Genomic DNA, 15,740 nt, shown 5'->3' with positions numbered 1-15,740 from the left:
TACCCTTAACAACAAGATAAAATAACAGAACCAAGGTAAAACAGCATACTGTTACTCAAACTTTGGCAACTCTAATGCAATAAACGTGTTTTTTTCACATGCAATTCATATAACATAAGAATGCATGTTTTCCAAAAAAACACCAAAGAGGAGCCAAAATTATTTTGGTGCTTCAGGAATCTCCAGCATAATGGGACAGATCACCTTCTGTGGCTGACATTAGAGGCCTTAGATCCACGTGTCCTTGTGCCTGATTAACGCTGTCACCTTGACAACTTTAGAGTTACAATGTGATTGATAACTCCTTGAGAAATTTAATGATCAAAAACAAGCAACTGGCCCTTTAGCAAGCATAATTTTACATAGTAAAAAATGTTCAAACCTTTGGTACCTCCTTTGTGTTATTGGTAACATCTGTGCTACTGTGAGTTAAATTACAACCTAACTTTACACACGTCCTGCTTCTAGTTTGAGTTGTTGCCAGTTAATTGGGAAAATAAAGAAATCTCATTAATACAGTGAACAATGCTGAACACAAGCCATTCTTCAATCAAGCCAATCCAAGTCAACAACTGAATACAAAGCCAGTGCATTACAGATTCTATAGGCCAAAACACATCTTGAATGTTTTCATAAGAAACTAGTATATCAATGAAGTTGTTAGTGTCTTTTAACAGAATGTAATGTCTGATTTTTCACAGCCAGTCTCACGTGTCTGCTGTGCCCTTGTCCATGTGATTTTATGGTAATCTTTTCCCTTGACGTGATATAACCCTAAGGCAATTGCAGAGAATTGTGAAAGGCAGACAGAAGAAGTCACCTGCAATGTTTTTCTCTGTTTTCCAGACTCACATTGTCTGAACACCAGGCACAGGCTTGACCCCCACTGAGAGCGACTGAGATCTGCCAGCCCCATCCAGCTGCATGAGCTCTTCTTTCCCTGAACCTGGGTTTAGGACAAAATTAAAATTGCTGTCTATTGGCAAATGCAATGCACAAGGAAAGCTTTTGATTCCTGAGGCAGGATATTCTTTGTTGTGGGCAAGGTTGCTATATAATATGCATATTCAATATTCAATAAAAAACATGCCCTAATTAAAAACAAGGCACAGGCTCTCTATGATGCCATAAAGGCATTTATTATTTGCACGAATTTAGACCATGTGCTTTTGCCTGTTGTTTTGTTGTTTCAATGCTTCTAATTCCAAGCTTGGAAAGGCAGAGAAAATAACCACGTATACTGTCAACAGAGCCATGGTACACAGCACAGTGCATGAGCGAGCAAAGACATAACTGGCTTTCAGTACAACTGTTAAATGAAGACTAAAAGCTACAGCCAGAGTGAATGTTATCATTAGCACTTCTGTAGGACTACATGACTCCCTGACTTTTCGTTCTGTTAACAACACATACCAGGCAGGACTCGGCCAAAAGGGACAAGTCTGGGGATTTGCAGGGATTGTAAAGGATTAAGGTGGAATTGAATACAGGTGGCAAATGAAATGATGTTGGTGGTGGTGCACCTCTGAAGGTACAACATGGCAAGGGTTATTGTAATAGGTTGGATATCATTTCTGTGGGTGGTCCTGTATTTTTGTTATAGGCATTGACGGACTTTGCTCTTGAGGATCATATCAGTTTCACATGGAATAATAAATCCACTTATTAAAAATTTACAGGTTTGATGGGATTTTATGCCTTTAACCTTAGAAAACTGTTTAGTCGCTTCTGAAGGTAGCAGAGTGCAGCAGTGGCTGAGGATCTGGAGACTCTGGAAGGCTGTGGGTTTAATAATGAACTTGTATTTATATAGAGCTTTTCCTTGAGAAGGCTGAAAGGCGAGAACTCACTGCATCAATAATAATATAATGGTCCAGAGGAAAGAGTACTAATGATGCAGTAGCCCAAATTTACTGCATAATCTACCTAGAAAAAGAACTGCAGCCCAACAACATTTTTAAATTTCACAAAGAAATGACTTATTAAAATTGTCATTAGGCATTTTTCTCCATGATCAAAGACCGTTACTGAAATTAACACATGGACTGTAGATGAAGATAAAAGGTTATATATATATATTATTTTATTTGAAATATTTAATTTTATATTAAGCCATGTCCTACTTTGTTCTACTTTGTTATGAGTCCAAGGCCAAAACAAGCAGTGTAGCAGACAGCTGATGGGTCTGATGATGGATTATCGATTGTATCACCCACCCATTTTCTTACCTCTTTATCCAATGCAGGCCGTGGGGAAGCCAAAGCATATCCCAGCAATCAACAGGCTGGAGGCGAGGGTACAACCTGGACGGTATACCACTCCGTCTGCTTATTGTGAATTAAACTCTGCATTATCAAAGTCATTCAGGAAGTACTCACACCAGAGCCTGTTTTCCCCAAAGCCAACCAATCTACCTCCATGTCTTTGAACAGTGGGAGTGAACCAGAGCACCTGGCGGAAACCCAGGCACACATGGGGAGAACATACAAACTCCACACAGATGGCTCCCCAGGAAATGAACCAGCCCAATGCCAACCACTGCACCACTGTGTTGGCCTATCAATTGTATAATGTTTTCAAATATTCAGCCTAATGTCTCCTGTACACAGAATTCAAGACAAACCTCCTCCTCACAAATAATTACACTTGACATCCCATCTATTAATGCAAATTTATATTGGCAACATTTGTTTTCTTGTGCTCTATAGCATTTGGAAAATTTGATTTTTTTTCATAAATTTGTATATGCATTTTTGTTGCAAGTGATAATGTGACACAGAATAGAACTTTGCACCTGTTACTCTTTTCTGACTTTTAATTCTGTTCATCTTGCTTCTGAAGTGCAAAGAAAAAAGTAACTTCACTAGCAATCATGAGAACTAGCCAAGCCCTAAGGCTTACGCATGCAGTCTGGAGCTTGGTTTTTGAACATTTTTCATAAGGTCTGACCATTCTTTACTTTGACAATATTGCTTTGCGGAGGTAAGCATACAGGATCACAGAAAACATTTGTGACAACTGAATATACTAGACAAATGATTTACAGAGTCTCAAAACTTGAAAAATATTTTTTATTTTCAAAGTAACCACCTAGACATCCTGGCATCCTTATGAAAAATATGAAATGTGAGCCCTCAGTTCCTGGCATGTATGATCTTCTGACAACCCTAATCACAGAACATGATTTGTGAACCCTCCCAGAAAAACATGAAACCATGCTCTGTACATTAAACTTCAGCTGCAGCCAGTGTACATTAATGTGGCTCATTAATGGGATCTAATTAGAAGAGTTCAAGAAGGGGGGAAATGGGCTATTATAGTTGAGCATACACATACAGATTTTTCAACTTTTTAAAAATGTATTTATTTTTCTCATTTGGGTGCATTTTATTGGGTCATGGGGTTCACAGTCTTTTAAATGTTTGAAGGCACCATATACTCATAGCTCCTCATAGGTCTCATAGGTCTCAAAGGTCATAGGTCCCTTAGGAGTTTTTGAGGTCTTGTTGAAAAAGAAAGCAACTGACACAAAAATGTCCATTAAACACAAACCAAACACACAGCAGAGGGCAGGAGCTTTCACAAGGGGTCTCTTTCCTTCCTTAGGGGAAACACATCAAAAAGAGATGGGATCTTAGAGGTCCTGCCCTGCAGTGGCGCAGCAGTCCAGATCAAAATGAGAAACACCCAAGCCTTGGTAGGTTGCTTTTACCTTACTAGGCTGATTGAGGTTTCATCTAAAATGCCTGGTTTTAGACAGATTATTTAAATTTTTTCAATATCCTTTAAGATTCAGGTATCCAGTACATATTACGTTTCACAATCCACTTTTTCAGATCCCATTTTCAGGAAACTGACGCACAGATCCCATCCAATGAAAACACAGATTTCATCATCAAAATTCAAAAACTTTAAAATCAACGATAGAAAGACCTTTTCATCCATATAAAGTATAGAGATAGATTCAACAGTCAAAATCTGAGGATCACCCACTAAGTACAGTAGTATGTAAGGCCATTGCACACTGAGAACACCTTGAACACGAAGAGCATATTTCACATGGTTCTGAAATAATTGCAGTGCAATCCCAATCCTTCTAGTAGAGCCAGTTTTCCAGTGTGGTGGTGATAAGTGAAAGAGTTTGTGAAACTGAACAGCATGCTCCACCAGTGCATGCTGGTAAAATTCACAATTACCAGTTCCAAGTTGGCCAGTGAATCTATTATATGTAAATTGTGTTTAAAGTATCCAGTGTCGACATACAGTACGTGCTCATGGCATTTAGTTACAACTGTCTGAATGCCCAAGAACACTTTTGGAACAAACAAAACAGTCTGAGAAAGGACTTTAGTGGTTGAAACTGCTTGCCACTGGGAGCACAGGCCATAGTGTTATATATTATGTATTAATATATTATTATTATGGTATTATGGTTAATACAAGTCAGTATTTAAGTTGTTCTACCATATGATATTCTCTTCAAGAGAGAATTTAAGCTAAAGTGAAACTGCAGGTTCTGGGACTGTGTGGGTCTTTCTGAATGATAGACCCGTTGCCTGTACAGTACCTCGCCTGGTCTGGTTAAGCCCTCATCTTTTGCTCATGTCCCCCTTAGCAGATGTGGTGAAAGTAGCCAATATACACATAAGGGAGCCAAGGATAGCAGAGCTGGAATGTGCCTGGTGCCACTCCAGTCCAGAGGGTCTGCGTTCTTGCTTGTCTTGAAAGTGTGTTCAAGGAAACTCTCATTGGAGGAGGCAGATCTTTTAATAAAACATCTAGATCTTTTTTTGATTAGACAGATTATCTGGGCTCACATTCAAATGCAACACAAAACAAGTGTGTTTTCTGCGAGAAGATCAGTCACCGGTTCTCATACATACTGTACATCTCTATATCATGTGTAATCTTATCCTACCCTTTTTAATCTGAACCAAAACAAACAAACAAACCTGAAATCTTGTGCTATTTTATCTTAAACACACATCAATATTTAAGCTTTTCTACTGTATGCTATTGAAATCATCTTCACCTAAACAAAGTGGAAAAGTATTGTATTGCCAGATAGCCAGGCAAACATTAGATCTATTTTATTTAAATATTTAACAAGCAAGATAGGTTATGAACAAGAGGGGTCTATTCAGCCTTTCTTATGTGCTTAACAAAATAATCCCACTGAAACACAGATTCAGAATAGGAATAAGAATTAAGTCAACCTAATGTATGTTATGTCAGTTCAGCTGTATTTAAACCTACACTTTTTTCTCTATGTAAGCAAGACAGGGGGGTAACTTCCCATGAATAATAAGCTATGATTTCACAAAATACCAGTTGATGGACAGATGCTGATATACTCTATGTGATTGACACAAAGATGGTCAAAACACAAAGATTCAACAAAGTGTTGAAATTTTGTGCTGACAGATGGCTGGGTGAGAGAAATGAAAAGCAGGACCTTGGATTGGGGGGAACCTGCATTTTTAACATTCAACACAAACCTCTCTACACATGAATGTGGCTTTTCCCAACTTTTAAACCCACAACTCATGACCTAAATTAGCCAAGAGAAAAAAATAAACGAAGGAAATTCTTATTCTTTCATTCTTAAATCCCTTAAATACAAGCACCCACTATCGTTAAAAACAAGAATCACCTTTCTGCAAGATTAAACATTTAAATTGAATCTAAATAAAGGTGTACTTAAGTTATAGATCTTTGTCTTGGATAGACACCACAAGGGTTTCAAGTCCCAAACTTCTTCTCAGCAAGCAACGGTTCTTGTTTGCTTTCAGTCATATTAACTGAGTAACTTCTGCACTAATAAACAAGTGTAAAGGAGCCTAATGATTCAGGTGCTCAAGCATACACAGTCTCATAGCTATGAACAGAATTATCCATCCACCAATTTTCTAACAGCTTCATCCAATTCAGAGTTGCTCTGGGTGGGGGGCAGACAGAGCCTATCCCAGCAAGCAACAGGCAGGATATACCCTGGTCGGGATGCTAGTCCATCACAGGGCACACACTAACACACATAATAAATACATACCTGGATCCTAAGCCAGTACTTAGGAATCATGTGTGCTCTCATTGCCTTCTAACCTCTGCATATACCTATCCAAACAAAAAATTAATTGTATATTTATTTATATATTATGTGGTCTGAAGGATTTGTTATTATTGCATCATTAACCTTTGATCCCATCCGTTCCCTTACACCTATCCTCTAAATAGCCCAGTACTTTGCTTGACCAGTGGTCACTGGGCTGACATCCTTCCCTCCCCCTGAACACAGAAAGGGTTTTGGACACTGGAGAGGAGGAGGGAAATTTAAAAGTATAGCAAGACTGATCGCAACAGTTACTTTCGGAAATCCTTGCCTTGCCACAAGAGTGCAGGTTATCACTTGAGGAGTGGTGATGCAGGATCTAAGTCCAATTTCAATGCAGCATGAAAGTGTTTGAATGTCCTCTGTTGTATTTCATACCTAGGTGTAAAAGAGCTCCCTGTCCAAACCATCATTTTGCCTGATATATGATCCTCAGACATCTAAACAGAGGGCCGTGGAACATTCAAGAACAGAAGACTGAAAAAGCTGCAGACTAAATCAAAAGAGTGAGAGAAAACATACCATAAACGTCAAAGCCAAATGAGGATTCCTGCAGTAAAATCCAGGACGCCTCAGCTAGAGACCTTCAGAGATGAGAGAAGATATATGGCTAAATGGAAACAGGAGCATTTCCATTCTGAGGAATCTGTATATATTAGTGTTAGATACAGTATCCAAACCAAAAAAGTTCAGTTTCGGTGCTTCTGCAAGGATAGGGTTATGTCATAAATATAGTGTTCATGTTCTCAGCTGCTTAACATACAAATAATTTACTGGATAGATTAAGTTTGGTACAGTTATTTTAACAGAACAAAGATTCTTCTGGATTCCATCTCCTACAACGTTCAACATGATCACATTTGTTGTGATTTATGCCATCTATTATACATTTTTAAAGGTGAGTATTATGAGAAATTAAATTACGAGACTGCATATGTACAGTACATTATTACAGCAAACATGGCCAAGACGATGTTCTAACAGTGGTGGTTAAAACCTTAATAGTCTAACATGACCGATAAACAAACGCCAAATTAGTCTATAAATCCCTTAGTAAGTCAAACACTATTATTCAAAATAGTGCATTACGCCAACAATGGTAAACATGCTTAGCATTATTTTCCATCTGTTTTTTTTTTACCTTTTGTTTCCAACCCAGTGCTGATTGCCAAGACTGCAGATCTAACGGAGAGAGAAGGAACAGCTGGAGCTCATTTTATGTGTGTGCCACTCTGACACACAAAGAACGTAAACAAAGAAAAAAAGCATTAAAACCGAGAATGCACAGAGTGAGGATGTGCTCTTTGTATACCAATATCCCGCACCCTAAACCTGTAATTATAATACTAAACGTAGGAAGCTAGATCTTTCATCAATGAACTTTTCCTACTTCTATTCTAAACTAACAACAGTTCTTTAAAGGGCTGTGGGAGTACTGAACAAACTACCTAGTCAATGGCTGGATGAGTTTCTTGAGTCAGTGACCTACAAATGGGCCAGATGGCCTCCTCTCTTTTGTATCCTATCTCATGTTCTTGTATCAAAAAGGTATTGGCTTATGGTGAATTCCCCAGACTTCTGCAATATGGAATTGATTTTTTTTTCAAAACAATGTTAATGTGGTGCTGACTAAGATAAGGATGGAGGGTTACTATATTTGTCTGCTCTGCACCTTTGAGATCAGAGTGAATAAGGCATTTCTGCCCTTAGAAGAGATCCTGTTCACAGTGAAAAGAGAAGACAACCAACTCTCTATCCAAAATTTGTCTTGCATATATTCTTTTAAGACTTGTTACCAGGTTGTCATTTTCAACATTTCTGTGTCCCATGAACGGACCAGTGTTGCCCTGTCCTCCTGAGATCTACCCCTCAGAGTTATCAGAAGATAAGCTGAGACCTGGCTGTCACTGGTATTGGAGAGAGAATTCTGGCACTTGTTTGTTCTCAAGGTCACAGGGCCATATTGGTACTTTTGGATCTCAGCCAGATGCATACTCAGCTGAATCCCATCTCGGCTATCAGACTGCAGAGACATCAAGGTACTGTACACACTTCCAAAGGAATGTCCTCTAAGAAATCTTGAGTTTTATTTTTTTCCTGTTATTCAGTGCCAATTCTCTCGTCTGAAGTGGAGCATGTAAGTGTGTCTGTTATACTGAATTTATCATGCATCTCAGCACTTCCCTGGAGATGTGTCCCTCCTCACAAAGCACACTTTTACCTTTCAATAATGGCAAAAGCAGACCGGTTCTGTGTTCCCAATCTTTTGTGTCTCCCATAGGAGGATATCCACAGGAAGCCTTGTAGTCCAGAAGAAATAAGGCAACAATGTTACTTATTTTGCTCCTTGCATCACACCTCAGGGATATATGGCAGTAAATGCCTGTCACATTAGGATTTCCATCCTGTTTGGTCCTGAGGAAGACTGGGAATGATTTGACACTTTTCTGTAGTATGTCACGATACAATGACAAATCCCATAGTTTCAGCAGGTTTCAAGCAGTTTACTGTACACAGATCTGACTACAATAGGGCACAATGTGTGTCACTTTGTTAACCTGAGAACAGACAATGAAGGGAATGTCACAGCACAGAACGAAAAACACTCTAATCTCATCCATTCCCTCACAGTAACCAGACACTTTGAATAGCTCCTATTTATCCCATTTTCCTAGAGCTGAAACAAATTGCAATCTTCAATGTACTAGGTTAGAGTACTGTGATCCAATATAATCTGCCATCCTGGTTTACCTCATGAATACAGGATTAGGGGCTTCAATTTTTGTTGGGTGTCTAATCATTGCTTTTTACCATCCAATAATCAATAAATGCAGATAACACCTATGAAACACAGTAGTCTTGGCGTGTCAGATTTACACATAATCCCACAATTGGGGTGCTATTGTTTTCTTGCAATACTGCAGACATATGTCACTTACATTTAGTTTTGCTGCATTCACATTAATGATTCAGATTGATGAAGTTTGCTTGCATATTTATTGTCTTACACACCTCTTCCACCAGCTGTATAAGACCAATATGGATCGATTTATATTATTTCCACAACACAGACTACATAAAGCAATCAGTTGTTTTTTGTCTATTTCATTAGCACTGTCTATTTTTTATTATGCCTGTCTAGGATAAATTGCCTATTCTTTTCACAAGTTCATCCATCCATCCATTTTAAAGCACTTTATCCACTCAGGATCACAGGGGACCAGGAGCCTATCCTGGCAAGCAGGTGGACACCAGTCCATCACAGGGCACACACACAGACACTCAGACACTGACATCAGGGCTAATCTTCCAAGGAGCCAATTAACCTGCCAGTATGTGTTAAGACTGTGGGAGGAAACCAGAGCACCTGAAGAAAACCTACAGTATAAGAGAGTGATAAGAACATACACAACTCTACACAGATAACAGCCAATGAATTGAACCCAGGACCCCAGTGCTAAGAGGCAGCAATACTAACCTACATAGGTCCAGCTGAGAATAAATATCCACAATAAAAAAATAAATACATAAATATAGCAGATGATAGACTGAAAGCATGCTATTGATTATATATGCTCTTGATTGTACATATATTTGACAAATGAAATGCATATTGGGGTGAAGATTGAGTCAGGTCCAATCTTCCATCACTTTTACAAATCCCTGCAATCTTTTCCTCTATAGTGTGCAGACTGATGGGACTTGATGAACTTTACACAACCTATATCAGAAGAGCTGTTTCCACAAGGCCACAAGGAAAGGCACTGGGAACAAACCAGACACCCCCATCTCAGTGTGCATCCACAGTGTTGCAAAGGGTCAGGCAGTCAGCCTTTCTGAGAGCTGTGGAGTGTCAGACTGGGCCTTTGCCAGGTTCTGCATTCCTCTGTTCATTCTCAAAGGCAACAGTGCGGAACTCTTCCAAACAATACCTTCTTGAATTAATTAGACAAGCTGCTTTCCTGAGATGACCCTCAGGGGACAGCCTTGTTATTGCAGGTGTCTGTATTCTTCGTTGGCATCGTGCACCTTGCAAAAGGCTACTTTCATAGCACACAGACAAGCAGGAAAGGGGATCCATTGATTATATATGTCAGACTTCACAATGGAGTGATGAAGCCTAATTATACCAGGACAGACTCTGAACCTTTTTGTCTATTGTGTGTCTGTGTCTCTTATTCTTTTAATCTGTTCTGCTTAAAAATAAAGACTTGCTGTATTTACAGAGACACATCTGAACTGACAATCATTCTTAATTAAAAAGGTGTTAGTATAAAGTTAGAATCATCTAAGTCTGTATTCTGTATGTATGGTTTCTAGTTGACTATTGGTCTACTTTGAATTTGATCATCTCCATGATTTGAGGAAACATGATGCATTCACCTCTTGTCAGAAGACAGAAGTAGTTGTAATGATATAAGACATCCCATAAGGCTTATTACAGACATGGAACAAAACTGTATCTTTTAGGAAAGGAAAAGAGCTTAGCTGGTATTTTGAAGCATTTGTTCACATACTGTATAAACATTCTCTTCAATGGCGCATGCAAGACTTGGTAGAAAAATGAATTATAATAATGTATAAGAAGAGTTTATTCTTTAATTTCTGGTCCCATTGGAATGAATTTTCTTTTATCTAATGAAACAATTAAAGATGTGCCTCTAATGAAGAACTTCAACTAAAAGTCCATATCTATTTCCCCAGCCTGGAGGCCTACTCTTTTGGCATAGCAAAGGGGACACAAATTCAAATCCTGGCAGCTCGTCCGAGTGTATTTTGAACTAAAATAATGTCCAGAAAAAAAGAATCAACGCATCCAAAAATCAACACTGATCTTTGTGAAATACTCAATTACTCAATTAGAAACACGGGATGATCCCAAAAAGAAAACAAATCACACAAAACTTACTTATTTTATGAGTATCTTTCTCCATAACATCACTCACTCATTGTCATACCCCAGCACATCAGTCATTGTCCAGTAGGCATAGATTCAATACTGCAGTTTTAGTGTCATGCACGACCTCAAGTTCTTCAGGCTCAAACCATGTCATTTCCCTGCGAAGCCATCTGTTACCAAAACTGTAATGCATTGCAAAAGTGCTTTGCTTTTTCCTCTGCCCGAACAAGGTGGAGGAAGAAATGTCTTTGACTTTTGTATTTGAATACTGTTGTATTACCTCTGGCATCTCACATCAGCATTAGCATGAAGTGCAGAAAATGTGCAAGAGTAATAGAGTATAGCACCCCAGGTATGAAACCAAAATACTGCTTCTGGCTTTCCATTAACACGTAATTCTCTACCTGACCAATCCAGCACCAGAGGGTGCAACATGTATCAAATCTCTCTTTCTGGCTTGTATCCCATATGTTGTCTGGCAATTGAGATATACTTTAATCTATGTTTTCGATTATACTAAAAATACCATGGCTCTAAACAAGTACCTCCGATTTACATTCCCAAAGAAGAATGTCTGGACTGCTTTGAGTAGTTCAAAGTAGTGGTCTCTTGAATGGAGTGCCTTCAGAGCTGGGCTACAGCAGGGGAACAATGGCAATTTTTCAGATTAATTTTTTAACATACTCTAAAAGAAAAAAAGTGGACATTGCAAAACTAGTGAACCTGCAATAAGACTAGATAAAAAACTCCGACCTACAATAAAAGTTGAATTATGTTTTTAGTTGCTCTGGATGTTAATCACTCAGATCAGTGAAAGCTGCTCATTAAAGTAATAACATGTTCTCAAATATCTGTGACAGGATATTTAAAATGGCACTTGAGCTTCTTCAAGCAATAAAGCAATCTGTTACAAAGGAACCTGGCTGTTCTGCTATTATAGCCTCAAGATCTGTGTAGCAACTGCTTTGCACTATTTTTGTGATTGTGTAAGTGGCTCTTAAATTTACTGTACAAATCTACTTAACCTTTTACATTTAGTGATTAAATTTATTTTTCTGACAGAACCTTATGTTATCTAATATTTATAATCATATTATTCGAGGTTTGATCCACCTCATGCAATTACTTTTAATTTTTCCTAAAGTGGACAAAGATGACATACTTCAGTTTTAAAGAGCTCAAGATGTGTAGCTTTAGACAGGGCGAACCTCTTGAGAACTAGTGTCCCTAAGTGGATTGCATTAATCTTTCCAGAGCCTTCTGGAATTTTTCTCTTTACAGTCGAACTTTAGCTCTCTCTGTTTTCATTGCTGTAAAAACTGCACTTCATCTCAAGAACATATAGATCAGAGAGCGCAATGCGCTATAAACTGGAGAAGAAAAGTTAATGGGCAGTTTGCCATCATCTGCAAATAATTACAAAGTTTACGACGACTTGACTGCTGCCAGTGATTATCTTAATTTAAACAGGGAACAGGAAAGAGGGGCAATGAAATCAGACTTCATGATTTTAACAACTCTTGTGGAAGACTAGAGCAAATTTCACAATGAAAAGATGAGACCCAGGTTCTCCACCATGAACGATCAGCTCCAAACATCGGACGAACTGAAGCCCCGACATACTAGCATAAGTGTGCCATTCAAGCACTTCCATTCCCAACTGCTCGGATGGAAAAACCGAAAAAGGTCTTTCTTCCACTTGCCACAAATCAAATCAAATCAAAAAATCAAATCAAATCAAATCAAATCCTGTAACTCTTAGAGGAGCTCTGGCATGAGATCAACAGCCCACCAGAAAATGTAGACCTGAAAATACATCACATTCTCCCCACAGTTCTAGAAATATTGCAAACTGTACACAGGAGAATGTTTGAATATGCATTGGAAAATGAATGCTTGAAATACTTAAACAGCTATTATTTCAGGACCTGTCAAGAATGTATAATGTTGCTTAATTGAAAGCACACTCAGAGTGGTATGTCTAGATACAGTACTAGCTATATGACATGTAGATGATTTGTAGATTATTTATTAGTGTTCTGGGTATCATTTCAGTACTAAAATCCAATGTTAGAAGGACCACTTGTCCTACAACTATTTGACCATTGATTAGTGTGTAGAAAGTAAGAAAAGGGATAATTTATCTTCAAAACACACCCACATCCACAGATCCTTTTAATGAATTTCAACATATATGTTGGCCAGAGCTGCATTTTTTTAAATGTACCCCACCCAGTTTGGTTTCTGTGATTGCTCAGGAGAAAATAAGATACATGCACATGTTCCTCCAACACACACACACCTGCACAACCATTCATCATCTAACACATTGCAAGGTTCTGATGAGAGAGGTAGTGAGTGGCACATCTCTCACTAGTGTCAATACAAGCCTTAAGACTCCTAGTAAGTCACAGGAGGGTTTTGCAGAAAGGCATGGAAACTTTACTTGGAGTATCCAAACCCTAACCAACCTCCTGGTTAGAGTCATCTACATCCCCCAGGATTCACAATACCTTGGTCACAGTACTCAACTCAAGTTAGAAATGTTTGCAGATTGTGAGAAATATCTAAATATTTTGGGATTCTTTTACGAGAGGGCCTGAAATGTGATTCTCGTCAAGAACTGCACACATTAAAATTACAGTCCTTGAAACTGCTGGCAAAAAATGAGTCACATTCCTTTGGGACCTGTCACATATGATTAATCAAAAGGGAACTATAATCCAGCAAATGATTCAAACAAGTATAAAAATTAAAACTGCAGACAGTGTCAATCTTCTGGAACATGAGAAAGTTGTTGCTTTCCAGCATCTAAGTTTGGCAAATTGCTTTCATATGATCTTGTGATCTGAATTGACATGGTGTATGCCATGTTCTGTTCTTTGTCAAAGTAGTTAGCAAATCGTCTGTGCTAGAAATACCGTATGTTTTAATTCTTCATTTCTTATTATGTGAGAATATGCTTAAAAGAGCCATAAAAAATGTATTTTGATTAATCTAACTCCACTGAGAATATTTGCTGGGTCACAGAGTCACAAAGGCAATGGCACAGAAATTTAAATGAGCTTTTCTGCTCTTAACAATTCAGACAGGAAACAAAGCAAATCTGGGACTAATGCATTTCCCTGTCTACATTGTATAATGTTTAGCTTTATGATTGATCTTATGTGTGTCAGCTGAGTCAATATGAATGTCTTATTGGAACAATCCACCCATCTGTTATCCAAAGTCATCTGTCCATAGATGGTCACAATTAATTGGAGTCTAACCTAACCAACACAGGGCGCAAAGTATCACAGGACACATACAATGCCAGTTGAGAGTTGTCAATTAACGAACACCAGCAATGCACCTGAGAACACCCATTCAGACAACATGCAAACTCTGCACAGAAGGTTTTACTGCTTGGAACTGAGCCCAGATGCCAAGAACTTTGAAGCAGCAGTGTAAAACACCATACTACTATCCTGATCAAACAGTAACAATAAAAAATTTATTTCTATTTTATTTCTATTTCACAGCTAAAAGTGTAACAAGATAAGATCGAGCTTGAGGCAGCCATGCAACATGACCATGTCTTGATGTAAATATGTCTGATCTTTTCCTTTACTTCATTATCTTTATGACTTGGGGAGGATCGGAATGTTCTACCTGGATAATACAGGCAAAAACTTTCACTCCTTCACAAGAAAAACACCCAGAGGAAAAGGCTTAGCTTTTTGGAAGTTACACTACTAGCTCCGATAACATTTCCCATTTTTAGCCAATGAATGTCATTATCCTTTCTCTCCTTTTTTTTCTAAGGCACCTTTCTTTTCAGCTCTGGCTGAAACTAGTCTCAACCCGCCTGAAAAAGGATATGAGCACATTTCTTGAAAATGCTTGATCAATAGTTCCCAAAGCAGCTACCGAGTTTCATAACCATATGAAATATCTAAATAACTTTAAAAAGAAATTTCTCAGAGATTGGAATATGTGATTCAAATTCTTCATTTGAAACTAAAAACTCCATTTCAAGATTTCATCTTCTGGTGGATAAATGCTTAGCAACAAAATGTGGTCTTCTTCAAGATGAGCAATTACTCAATAATCCTGTACTGTTCCACCTCTGACTTATTCTGATACATAATTTACACTTCCAGCAGTTGTTCCCAGCAGTTCTATTACTGACAGGAATTTTGCACTTATATTTATATAAAAATATAAGTTGGAAACAGAAGGGGTGGTGCATTGGCTCTGTGGTTAAGTATCTGCGCCTGTGGCTGGAAGGTTCATATCCTGTGGCCGGCAGAGGACTCCTACTCCATTGGGCCCCTGAGCAAGGCCCTTACCCCAACTACACCAGGGGTGCTATATAACTGGCTGACCCTACTCTCTCACCCCAAGCTTCTCTCCCTGTCTTTGTGACTCATGGAGAGCAAGTTGGGATATGTGGAAAGATCCCTAATACAATAAATTGTTATACGGCCAATAAAGCGAACTTATCTTAAATAAAAAATATTTGTTTTGGATTTTAGTCTGGACTGCTTGCTATCACTGTTGAAAATGATTTTAGTCTGGAGTTATATTTTGTGGTCTTCTTTGTGTCACTTGACAATATTTTTAAAGCATCTTGAGAGGGGAATGGTCCTCAAGACACTAAGAACTGTAAAAAAAACCATCTCAAAGAATGGCTTAAGTTGGAATTTAAAAGACACAGATGAAAAAGTAACAATTTAGAATACTAATCTG

This window comes from Lepisosteus platostomus, chromosome 15, assembly GCF_059453375.1.
Source record: "Lepisosteus platostomus isolate fLepPlt1 chromosome 15, fLepPlt1.hap1, whole genome shotgun sequence".
Taxonomy (NCBI): Eukaryota; Metazoa; Chordata; class Actinopteri; order Semionotiformes; family Lepisosteidae; genus Lepisosteus; species Lepisosteus platostomus.
The sequence above is the reverse complement of the archived record's forward strand: the minus strand, read 5'-3'. Positions refer to the sequence as shown.